General features: G+C 41.1%; 1 protein-coding gene and 1 long non-coding RNA gene across 50 annotated transcripts in view; one reads left to right on the plus strand and one right to left on the minus strand.

Annotated features, from left to right (window-relative positions):
• LOC122331512 (trichohyalin-like) overlaps window positions 1-11201 on the plus strand; it is a 590129-nt gene that overhangs the window by 264370 nt on the left and 314558 nt on the right. The window lies entirely within an intron of this gene.
• On the minus strand, window positions 8510-9709 carry LOC122331623. Its single transcript, XR_006248251.1, has 4 exons — window positions 9618-9709; window positions 9228-9275; window positions 8879-8914; window positions 8510-8525 (listed from the first exon to the last, which is right to left on the minus strand). It is a non-coding gene; the product is annotated as an uncharacterized LOC122331623 (long non-coding RNA).

The following is an 11201-nucleotide window of genomic DNA, read 5'->3' on the forward strand; positions in this document are numbered from 1 at the left end:
AAAATCGCCATTTGTTGGCGAAGCGCCGGTTGTAATCCCCGGCGGAACACGGAGAGCAGCGCCGGCTCATTCCAGCCACTAGCCACCGCCAGAGTTCGGAAGCGAATGGCGTACTCATGAATTCCTGCGTCTGTCTGTCGGAGGTTAAACAGTTCATCATGGACAGATAGTAGGGAGGTAATGGGTCCAAATACCTCCTTCAAATGAACCAGGAAGTGTTAGGTAGTCAATTCACGACAGTGGTTCCGGCTGAATGGAGGGCTTCCGCCACCGGGCAGCAAAGGCCCTTGTAACAGCGAGATGATAAAGGTTACTTTGGCAGTTTCCAGAGGGAATTGGTGAGCCTGTGACTCCAGATATGGTGGGAACATTGGAGTACGAATCCGTTGCACGCTTCTCCTCACCGAGGCCAAGGACGGTCGAGCGAGGGGACATGCCGGGCTGGAGTGGGCTGGGACAAAGCCAGCGTGGGATAGCTGTACATCTCTGCAGTGGATTCACAGCTGGCGTGGTTCCGTGTTGGCGCTCTTCTTCCATCTCGCCTTAGTATCTGGGCTGGAATTCTAAGCCACGGCCCGAGGAGAGAGAGGAGGCAGGCAGGCAGGAGAATACTGCGCAACGCTTTTAATGAAACTTAAGATTGGCGTGACGAAAGCAATACATCAGCTCAAAATAAAACAAAACAGATACCAAATGCGGTAGTCCGTGAGCAGCAGGAGTAATCTGGCAGGCAGAACGAAGTTCGGGAGAGCGGATAAAGCACGGTGAACGTAATAATTCCAGCTGAGGAAAGACTGTCGGAGTATATATGAGGAGTTAATTGGTAACAGGTGTGGTGAACAGGTGGCTGTAGTGAATTCCGGGATGATGAGCGGTGATTGGCGTGGGAGACGGATCTGCGGGTGTTTGCAGATAAATACAACTTTTAAGGACACCATTGGAAGTGTTTGTTTCAAAGGTGACTGTGCCTGTATGTATGTATATATATATATATATGAAGAATGATGGTGAAATTATGAAAATAAAATTGACAATAATAAGTTAAAACTTATTTATTCCTTTATTTGTGTTTTTTTATATAAAATAATAATAAAAAGTATAGGGTTTTTCTATACAGTTTTAAAATATAAAACTATTGCTAAGGATTGAAAATATCAATATATTCATATTCTATTCTAATACTATACTCTTGTTTGAAATACTTGTGAATTCTCTGCATTGTCTCATTCCTGACTAGAATAAAGAAATATATCATAAAATACAATATTAAAAGAATACACTATTAAGTGATGAATGATCAGACAGTCTCCCACATGTGGTAAGAAATGTTTCCCTGTAATTCCTTCCCAACCTTGCTACTGACCTACTTCCAATCAGATGGTTATACACAGCAGTGCTCATAGTTGTAGATCCGTTCTCTAATGCATGCAAGTTCATTCCTTAGCTGCATTACCAACGGCCCTGAGATGGCCAACACTCATTTACTTCATGTCTTCCAAAACTCAGCCTGCCTGAAGACATAGCATCAGACCTAGGGTCCCACCCACCTATCGAGTGTGGCATGAATTCTTCCGTCTGCTCATATAACGGGCAGCCTGTAATCCCGATACCATCCATGATGAACGCTGCAGATCGAAATGCACAGAGCTCAAAGGTGATGTCTCCAGGCTTACTTTTATGAACAGCAAGACAGCTTGTTCAGTATCTGCCTTGGGCCAAATATGCTGTACCCCTGGGCGCCAAGAAGCTACCGGTCTCACCTGTTTCAGTGCATGCTAGGCTATCAACCACCACCCTTCCTGGTAATGGTGAGCCCTTCTGTCATCCCAGCGGAAGATTACTGGTTTTAGAGCGAGAATATGTGGGACTGGCGCATGTCTAGTCCTGTGGCAGTTCAGAGGTACACGATCCTGATGTCATGCTTGTTTGGACAACTCCCGCCTATGGCTCTCCACCCGACATATGCCCCATCACCCTGCAGGAAGCCAGAGTTCCTGAAATATAGTTCCCTTCGAGTGGTCCAGCAAATGAACACAGTCACCTACCGCCTAAACTCCTCGCGCCACTTTGGGATTTCACCCAGATTTCGTGGTCTCACAGCTAAAACGCTACACTAATCCACTTCTCCCTTCCTCCACAGCCCAGAAGAGCCACCTCCCTCCCCCTACCTGAGATCCTCATCACCGCAACATCTATCGGGACAGGAAATCCTTGACTCCAGGCAGCAAGGCATGTGCCACTTCCTGTACCTGATAGACTGGAAGGATATGGTCCCATGGAGAAATCTGTGGGCAGGTATGATGGATAAACTTGTTCCATCAGGCTCATCCAGATCGTACTGCTCTCAGGAGGCTGTAGCCGCCTTGCTACCGGATATAGGTGCCAGGAGACGCCCATGGGGAGGGTGGAGTGTCACAGAAAATACCCAAGCTTTCCACTACTCAGTCATCCCCATCTCTCCCGATCACAAACATCAGAATCTCCTGAACACCTCCACCCTCACCTGTACCCAATCAGTGCCACCATACAAGCACGCCTACTCTAGTCTCCCATCGGGCTGGTCTCGAGGTTGCATCCCTACTCCCTCTCCCTTCGGCCAACTCATGAATCCTCAAGCTGGATGTCATAAGAAGGACTTTGACTAACTCAGATAAGCCTTTCCAATTTGATCTCTGCTGAGTTTCACCCCGCTTAAGGCCTAAGATTAAATTACCTTGAATCTCCTCTCTCAGGCCGCCTGCCCGCCTCCCGGAGCGAGTGACGCTTACATGCAGTGCTAAATCTGAACATGTATCTAGCTCTTCTTTGTGTCTGTGAGTCAAAGCATCTGTGACTCCGCACCCTTCACACTAGAGTCATATCGTCAAATACAGGCATTACACCGTACATCCATTAAAATCAACTGAGCCTATAATCAATCATGGTAACACTTCTGCATTTCTTTTTCAGTAGTGGTAGCGCTTCTATTGTAAATGGAGGAAGCAGTGATTTATGTTTGATTAGTTATTATCGTGGAAAATAACGTTTTTATAACGCCAAGTATTCCCATCAATGATTATAATACACGTAAGTAATGTCATGAATGAATTCAGTTAATATTACTTTTTGTTTCCAGCTGCTCTTAATGATATTCACTGTTTTAAAAGAAAGAATATAAATGTATACAGTAATATAATAAATACATAGAAAATAAGAAATAACTTGAAAACGCCACTGAAGTTTGGCTCTCCAAAGGTGCAGGCTGTATGTATAAGTGTTATACTCTGGCATATTCAGCTGATAGCACTGTACAGACAGGAATGTATACTTTCATATATATTTATTTTATATAGTATATATATATATATATATATATATATATATATATATATATATATATATATGTCATGAAGAATGAAGTAAATTTTGAATAAAGGGGGTCCAATTTGAGCTTAAGTCGACTTATTCATGCCTTCTTTATGTGTCTTTTATAAACAAAAATGTATGTGTTTTTCTATACATTTTTAAATATAAAATTCATTGCTAAGAACTGAAAATATCAATATATTGAATATTCTATTCTAATACCTATAATTCCTCGCTTGAATACGCTAGAATTCTTCTTATACTTGTTCCAGGCCCTGACTAGAATTAAGAAATATAGTATAAAAATACACAACATTAAAGAATACACTACACAACAGATGATCAGACAGTTCTGACATGTAAAAATGTTTCCTGTACTTTAAAAATATATATCAGAGAATTAAAGCAAAATTACACAGATAGGGACTAAACATATGAATAATAAAAGAAAAAAACATGGAACAGTATCATAATCAGACTAAACAATGACAGGAAAATTACTATTCTATGCCAAAATTTAAAATACTTCATTATAAAAAGCCTATAATAAAATATATTAACACTGCATTTATACACTAAATAATGTTTTAAATGACTTCAGTTTAAATTACCTTTTCATTTAGCCTCTTTGTGTATCGATATTCATCATTTTAAAGAAAGAATAAAATGTATAAGGTAATATAATAAATACATAGAAACAAGAATACAACTTTAAGGACAATGATTGAAGTGCTTGGCTCTCTAAAGGTGGACTGTGGTTGTAGCGTATAAGTATTATAATTCGATATATTTAGCTGATAGCACAGTACAGACAAGAATGTGTCATATAAATAAATAAATAAATAAATACATCTATTCATGCCTTTTATTTTATTTTATTTATAACTAGTGCAACAGAATTGTCTGTTTTTTCTGTACATTTTTTCAAATATAAAATATCATATATTCAATTCTATTACTATATACCTTGCTTGAAAGTTCTCAGAATTCTTCTTGTATTGTTCCAGTTCCTGACTAGAATTAAGAAATATATCAATATAAGAAATATAAAATATACAATATTAAAAAATGCACCATTATGCAAGAGATAGTTCTGACATGTGGTAAGAAATGTTTCCTGAACTCAACAATATATATCAAATAAAGAATTACAAAATTATACAGATAGGACTGAAGTACAAGGGATAATTAAAAACATGTGAACAGTATCATAATTCAGACAAACAAGGACAGGAAATTACCAAAAACTTTTAGCATTAAAAAAAAGGCCAAATGAAAAGTAAAGGATAAACAAAATTGTGATACTACGAATTTACTAGTAAAAACAATATAAAACGACTAGAATGAGCTGGCTCCATCCATGAGCTACTCCATCCATGAGCCTAAGTACTTCTCCAAGAAGTTGACTTCGCTGAGCAGAATTAAGGACGCGGGGAAACGGAGAGCTATTGGCCGCGGAGGAGTGGCAGCACTGGTTAAAAGGAGCAAAAATACCTATTTAAGGTGATTACTGATCATAAGAACCTCCTGTATCTACAAGAGGCCAAACATCTAAATTTCAAATCATCTGGCCACTATCTTTCTTAACCCGCTCCACTTTACCATCACTACCTGGCCCTGGTACCAAGAACATCAAAGCTGATGCTCTATCACCGCCTCCATCAACCAGATCAAGATCCCGAAGGAACTCCTGAATCCATACTTCCATTAACAGTCTTTGCATCCCTATTCAATGGACTCTGGATGTTCAGGATCCACGCCACTCTGCCATGAGGTCCAGAGACTACACGTGATACCATCCTGTCTACGCCTCACGCTCCTGACTCCATATACACTTATCCGGATCCAGACACCCAGATAGCCACTAAACCTCTCGCCTCTCCAACCAAGTATTGGTGGCCCAACATGGCCTGGTATGTTGCTCCGATATGTCAAGTCCTGTTTTGTCTGTGCTATCACCAACTCCAAGGCAGCGTGCTCCCTGGGTCAGCTAGGAACCTTGAGTACCCATTGACGCATCAGCTAATCCCCTCACTGAGCACATTTCCTAAAAACTGCTCTCGATCTTGCAGGTTTCAGCTGTACAACATCAGGAAAATCAGACCATACTTATCAGAACACGCTTACACAGATCCTCGCCCAGGCACTAGTCCTGGAGCAGACTTGATTACTGCACCGCCTCCTTGTTGGGCCTCCAGCCCCAAGGCAACCACCTCTCAGATGGTCCAGAATGCAGCGGCCAGGTGGTCTTCTGAACTAAATCCAAGGAGGCCCACGCTACACCCCCTCTTCATTAGTTTACACTGGCTTCCTTGCTAGATGCCCGCATCAAATCCCGCAACTCTGATGCTGGCCTACAGGACAATCACAGGCTCCGCCTCCTCGACTTACACCCACTAATTGAATCATATGTTCCCTCCAGGTGCTCAGCTGCCTGCAAATGAAAGGCGCCTTGCAGTGCCTTCTCACAAAAAGGTGCAAAAATCACTTTGCGCACTTTACCTGGTCTGTTCTCGCTGGTGGAACGATCTGCCCATTGCCACTAGGGCAGCAGAGCTCGATTAGCAGTCTTCAAAACCAACTCAAAACTCATCTTTTCGTTTGCACTTGACTCAACATTGATAGCACTTTCTCTTCTTCTTCCTCTCTGCCCTTCCTATCCTCCTTCTCTCTTAAGCCGAAAAAAAGCCTGTGTCTGCGTTAGTAAGACAAAGACCCTACTCAAGAGCACTTCTATGCACTACTGCCCTTTGCTGATATTACACTCTGTTTCTATATGCCTACTCTCATTTGTACGTCAGCTTGGATAAAGGCTACCACTAAATGACTAAATGTAAAATGTGTAAATGGGCGTGAACCAGTCCCGCTGGTCATCTCCAATGTCCCCGTCACACATCTGAAACCTTGCTACTGACCTACCCCAATCAGATGGTTACACAGCAGTGCTCATGCAGTTTGTAGATCCGTTCTCTAATGCATGCAAGTTCATTCCCTTAGCTGTATTACCAACGGCCCTGGAGATGGCCAACACTCTATTTACTCATGTCTTCCAAAACAAGACATAGTATCAGACCGAGGGTCCCAATTCACCTCTCGAGTGTGGCGTGAATTCTTCTGTCTGCTCATAGTACCCGGCAGCCTGTAATCCGGATACCATCCACAGATGAGCGGCCAGACCGAGCGTAATAGGAGCTCGGGTGATGTCTCCAGGCTTACTTTTTATGAACAGCAAGACAGCTGGAACTAGTATCTGCCTTGGGCCAAATATGCACTTAAAATTCCCTGCGCCAAGAAGCTACCGGTCTCACCCTGTTTCAGTGCATGCTAGGCTATCAACCACCACCCTTTCCTGAGTACGGTGAGCCCTTCCGTCATCCCAGCGGAAGATTACTGGTTTCGAGCGCGAAGGTGTGGGACCAAGCGCATGTCTATCTCCAGCGGGCAGTTCAGAGGTAATAATGTGATCCTGATGCTCGTTGTTTGGACAACCCCGCCTATGGCTCTCCACCCGGGACATATGCCTCCGACTGCCCTGCAGGAAGCTGAGTTCCTGAAATATAGTTCCCTTCGAGTGGTCCAGCAAATCAACACAGTCACCTACCGGCTTGAACTCCTCGCCACTTTGGGATTTCACACCAGATTTCGTGTCTCACAGCTAAAACGCTACACTAATCCTCTTCTCCCTTCCTCCACAGCCCAAGAGCTACCTCCCTCTCCCACCCGAGATCCTCATCACCGCAACATCTATCGGGGACAGGAAATCCTTGACTCCAGGCAGCAAGGCGGCCACTTCCTGTACCTGATAGACTGGGAAGGATATGGTCCCATGGAGAAATTGTGGGCAGGTAAGGATGACAAACTTGTTCCATCAGGCTCACCCAGATCGTACTGCTCTCAGAGGCTGTAGCCGTCCTTGCCGCCAGATATAGGTGCCAGGAGACGCCCATGGGGGAGGGGGTAGTGTCACAGAAACACCCGCTTCACCTACTCAGTCATCCTCATTCTCCCGATCACAAACATCAGAATTCTGAACACCTCCACCCTCACCTGTACCCAATCAGTGCCACCATACAAGCACGCTCACTCTAGTCTCCCATCGGGTGGTCTTGAGGTTGTATCCCTACTCTCTCCTTCGTCAATCTATGAATCCCTGTTGGATGTCATAAGGACTTTGACTAACTCAGATAAGCCTTTCCAATTTGAGATCTTCTGTTGAGTTTCACCCCGTTTAAGGTTTAAGATTAATAAATTACCTTGAATCTCCTTCAGGCTGCCTGCCTGCCTTCCCTGAGCGAGTGTGAGCGTTTACATGAAAATCGTTAAATTTGAATTTTATGTATCTAGCTCTTTCTTTGTGTCTGTGAGTCAAAGCATCTGTGACCCGTGCTCCTTCACACTACAGTTTATGGTACGTCGTCAAATACAGGTACATTACACTGTACATCCATTAAAATCAACTGAGCCTATAATAAATTATGGTAACACTGCATTTCTTTTTCAGTAGTGGTAGCGCCATTGTAATGGAGGAAGCAGTGATTTGTTTGATTAGTTATTACCGGAAAAATAACGTTTTTATAACGCTCGTTATTCCCATCAATGATTATAATACACGTAAGTAATGTCATGAATGAATTCAGTTAATATTACCTTTTTGTTTCCAGCTCCTCTTTGTATCGATATTCACTGTTTTAAAAGAAAGAATATAAATGTATACAGTAATATAATAACACATGGAAAACAAGAAAACAACTTTGAAAACGCCACTGAAGTGCTTGGCTCTCAAAGGGGGCAGTGGCTGTATGTATAAGTGTTATACTTGGCATATTCAGCTGATAGCACTGTACAGACAGGAATGTGTATAAATATATATATACATTATTTTTTATATATATATATATATATATATATATATATATATATATATATATATATATGTCATGAAGAATGAAATGAAATTTTGAAGGTGAAAGGGGGGTCCAATTTGAGCTTAAGTCGTACCTATTCATGCCTTTCTTTATGTGTCTTTATAAACAAAAAAAATGTATGTGAATTTCTATACATTTTTAAATATAAAACTATTACTAAGAACTGAAAATATCGATATATTGAATATTCTATTCTAATACTATACCTCGCTTGAACACGCTCAGAATTCTTTCTTGTATTGTTCCAGTTCCTGACTAGAATAAAGAAATATAGCATAAAAATACACAACATTAAAAGAATACACTATTAAACACAACAGATGACTGTGACAGTTCTGACATGTGGTAAGAAATGTTTCTTATACCTTCTAAAAATATATATCAGAGAATTAAAGCAAAATTACACAGACAGGGACTAAACTACAAGGGATAATAAAAGAAAAACATGTGAACAGTATCATAATCAGACTAAACAATGACAGGAAAATTACTATTTCTATAAAAAAGGGGGAAATTTAAAAATACTATTATAAAAGCCTATAGTAAAATATAGTAACACTGCATTTACACAATTAAATAATGTTTTAAATGACTTCAGTTTAAATTACCTTTTTCGCTTTAGCTCCTCTTTGTATCGATATTCACTGTTTTAAAAGAAAAAGAAAATGTATACAGTAATGTAATAATGAATGGAAAACAAGAATACAACTTTAAGGACACCATTGAAGTGCTTGTCTCTCTAAAGGAGGACTGTGGCTGTATGTATAAGTATTATAATTGACATATTTAGCTGATAGCACAGTACAGACAAGAATGTGCCTATATAAATAAATAAATAAATAAATACATCTATTCATGCCTTTTATTTTATTTTATTTATAAACTAAAACAGAATTGTCTGTTTTTCTGTACATTTTTCAAATATAAAATATCATATATTCAATTCTAATACTATACCTTGCTTGAAAGTTCTCAGAATTCTTCTTGTATTGTTCCAGTTCCTGACTAGAATTAAGAAACATATCAATATAAGAAATATAAAAATATACAATATTAAAAAAAATGCACTATTAAGTGCAAGAGACAGTTCTGACATGTGGTAAGAAATGTTTCCTGAACCTTTAACAATATATATCAAAGAATTAAAGCAAAATTACACAGACAGGGACTAAAGTACAAGGGATAATTAAAAACATGTGAACAGAATCATAATCAGACAAAACAAGGACAGGAAAATTACCAAAAACTTTTAGCATTTTTAAAAAAGGGGGCCAAAATGAAAAGTAGTTGTGATAAACAAAATTGTGATACTACGAATTCTACTAGTAATAACAATATAAAATGCACTAGGAATAATGAGCTGCTGGGCTCCATCCATGAGCTGTACTCCATCCATGAGCCTACTTCTCCAAGAAGTTGACCCCGCTGGAGCAGAATTATGACGTGGGAAACGGAGAGCTATTGGCCATGGAGGAGTGGCAGCACTGGTTAAAAGGAGCAAATACCTATTTGAGGTGATTACTGATCATAAGAACCTCCAGTATCTACAAGAGGCCAAACATCTAAATCCCCAACTGGCCCGTTGGGCCATCTTCTTAACCCGCTTCCACTTTACCATCACCTACCGTCCTGGTACCAAGAACATCAAAGCTGATGCTCTATCACCGCTCCATCAACCAGACCAAGATCCCGATGAACCTGAATCCATACTTCCATTAACAGTCTTTGCATCCCCAGTTCAATGGACCCTGGATGTTCAGATCCACGCCACTCTGCCATGAGGTCCAGGAGACCACACGTACGTACCATCCTGTCTACGCCTACGTCTCCTGGACTCCATATACACTTATCCGGGATCCAGACACCCAGATAGCCACTAAACCCTCTCGCTTCTCCAACCGTTATTGGTGGCCCAACATGGCCTGGTATGTTGCCCGATATGTCAAGTCCTGTTTTGTCTGTGCCATCACCAACTCCACAGCGGCTCCCTGAAGGCAAACCAGTCCCGTTGCCTATTCCACAATGCCCCTGGTCACACATCTGAGTCAACTTCTCTACTGACCTACCCCAATCAGATGGTTACACAGCAGTGCTCATAGTTGTAGATCCGTTCTCTAATGCATGCAAGTTCATTCCCTTAGCTGTATTACCAACGGCCCTGGAGATGGCCAACACTCTATTTACTCATGTCTTCCAAAACAAGACATAGTATCAGACCGAGGGTCCCAATTCACCTCTTGAGTGTGGTGCAGATTCTTCCGTCTGCTCAGGGTATCCGGCAGACTATCATCCGGATACCATCCACAGGCGAACAGCCAGACCGAGCGTATTAGGAGCTCGGGCAATGTCTCCAGGCAAGGCAGCCACCTCCAGTACCTAATAGACTGGGAAGGATACGGTCCCATGGAAAGATTGTGGGAAGGTAAGGATGACAAACTCGTTCCATCAGGCTCACCCAGATCCTACTGCTCCCAGAGGCTGTGGGTAACGTTACCTTGAATCTCCTTCAGTCTGCCTTTCTTCCCTGAGCTATTGTGACAGCGTTTACATGTAGTGCGTTGAATTTGCATTTAATGTATCTAGCTCTTTCTTTGACTATGCGAGTCAAAGCATCTGTGACCCATGCGCTTTCACACTAGAGTTTATGGTACGTCAAATACAGGTACATTATACTGTATATTCATTAAAATCAACTGAAACTTTAATAAATTATAGTAACACTGCTATTTCAGTCACGGTATCGCCATTGTAATGGAGGAAGCAGTGATTTGTTTGATTAGTCAGTACGGAAAATTATTCCCATCAATGATTATAATACACGTAAGTAATGTCATGAATGAATTCAGTTAATATTACCTTTTTTGTTTCAGCTCCTCTTTGTATCGATATTCACTGTTTTAAAAGAAAGAATATAAATGTATACAGTAATAT

The sequence above is a fragment of the Puntigrus tetrazona genome, unplaced genomic scaffold (genome assembly GCF_018831695.1).
Source record: "Puntigrus tetrazona isolate hp1 unplaced genomic scaffold, ASM1883169v1 S000000001, whole genome shotgun sequence".
NCBI classification, from domain to species: Eukaryota; Metazoa; Chordata; class Actinopteri; order Cypriniformes; family Cyprinidae; genus Puntigrus; species Puntigrus tetrazona.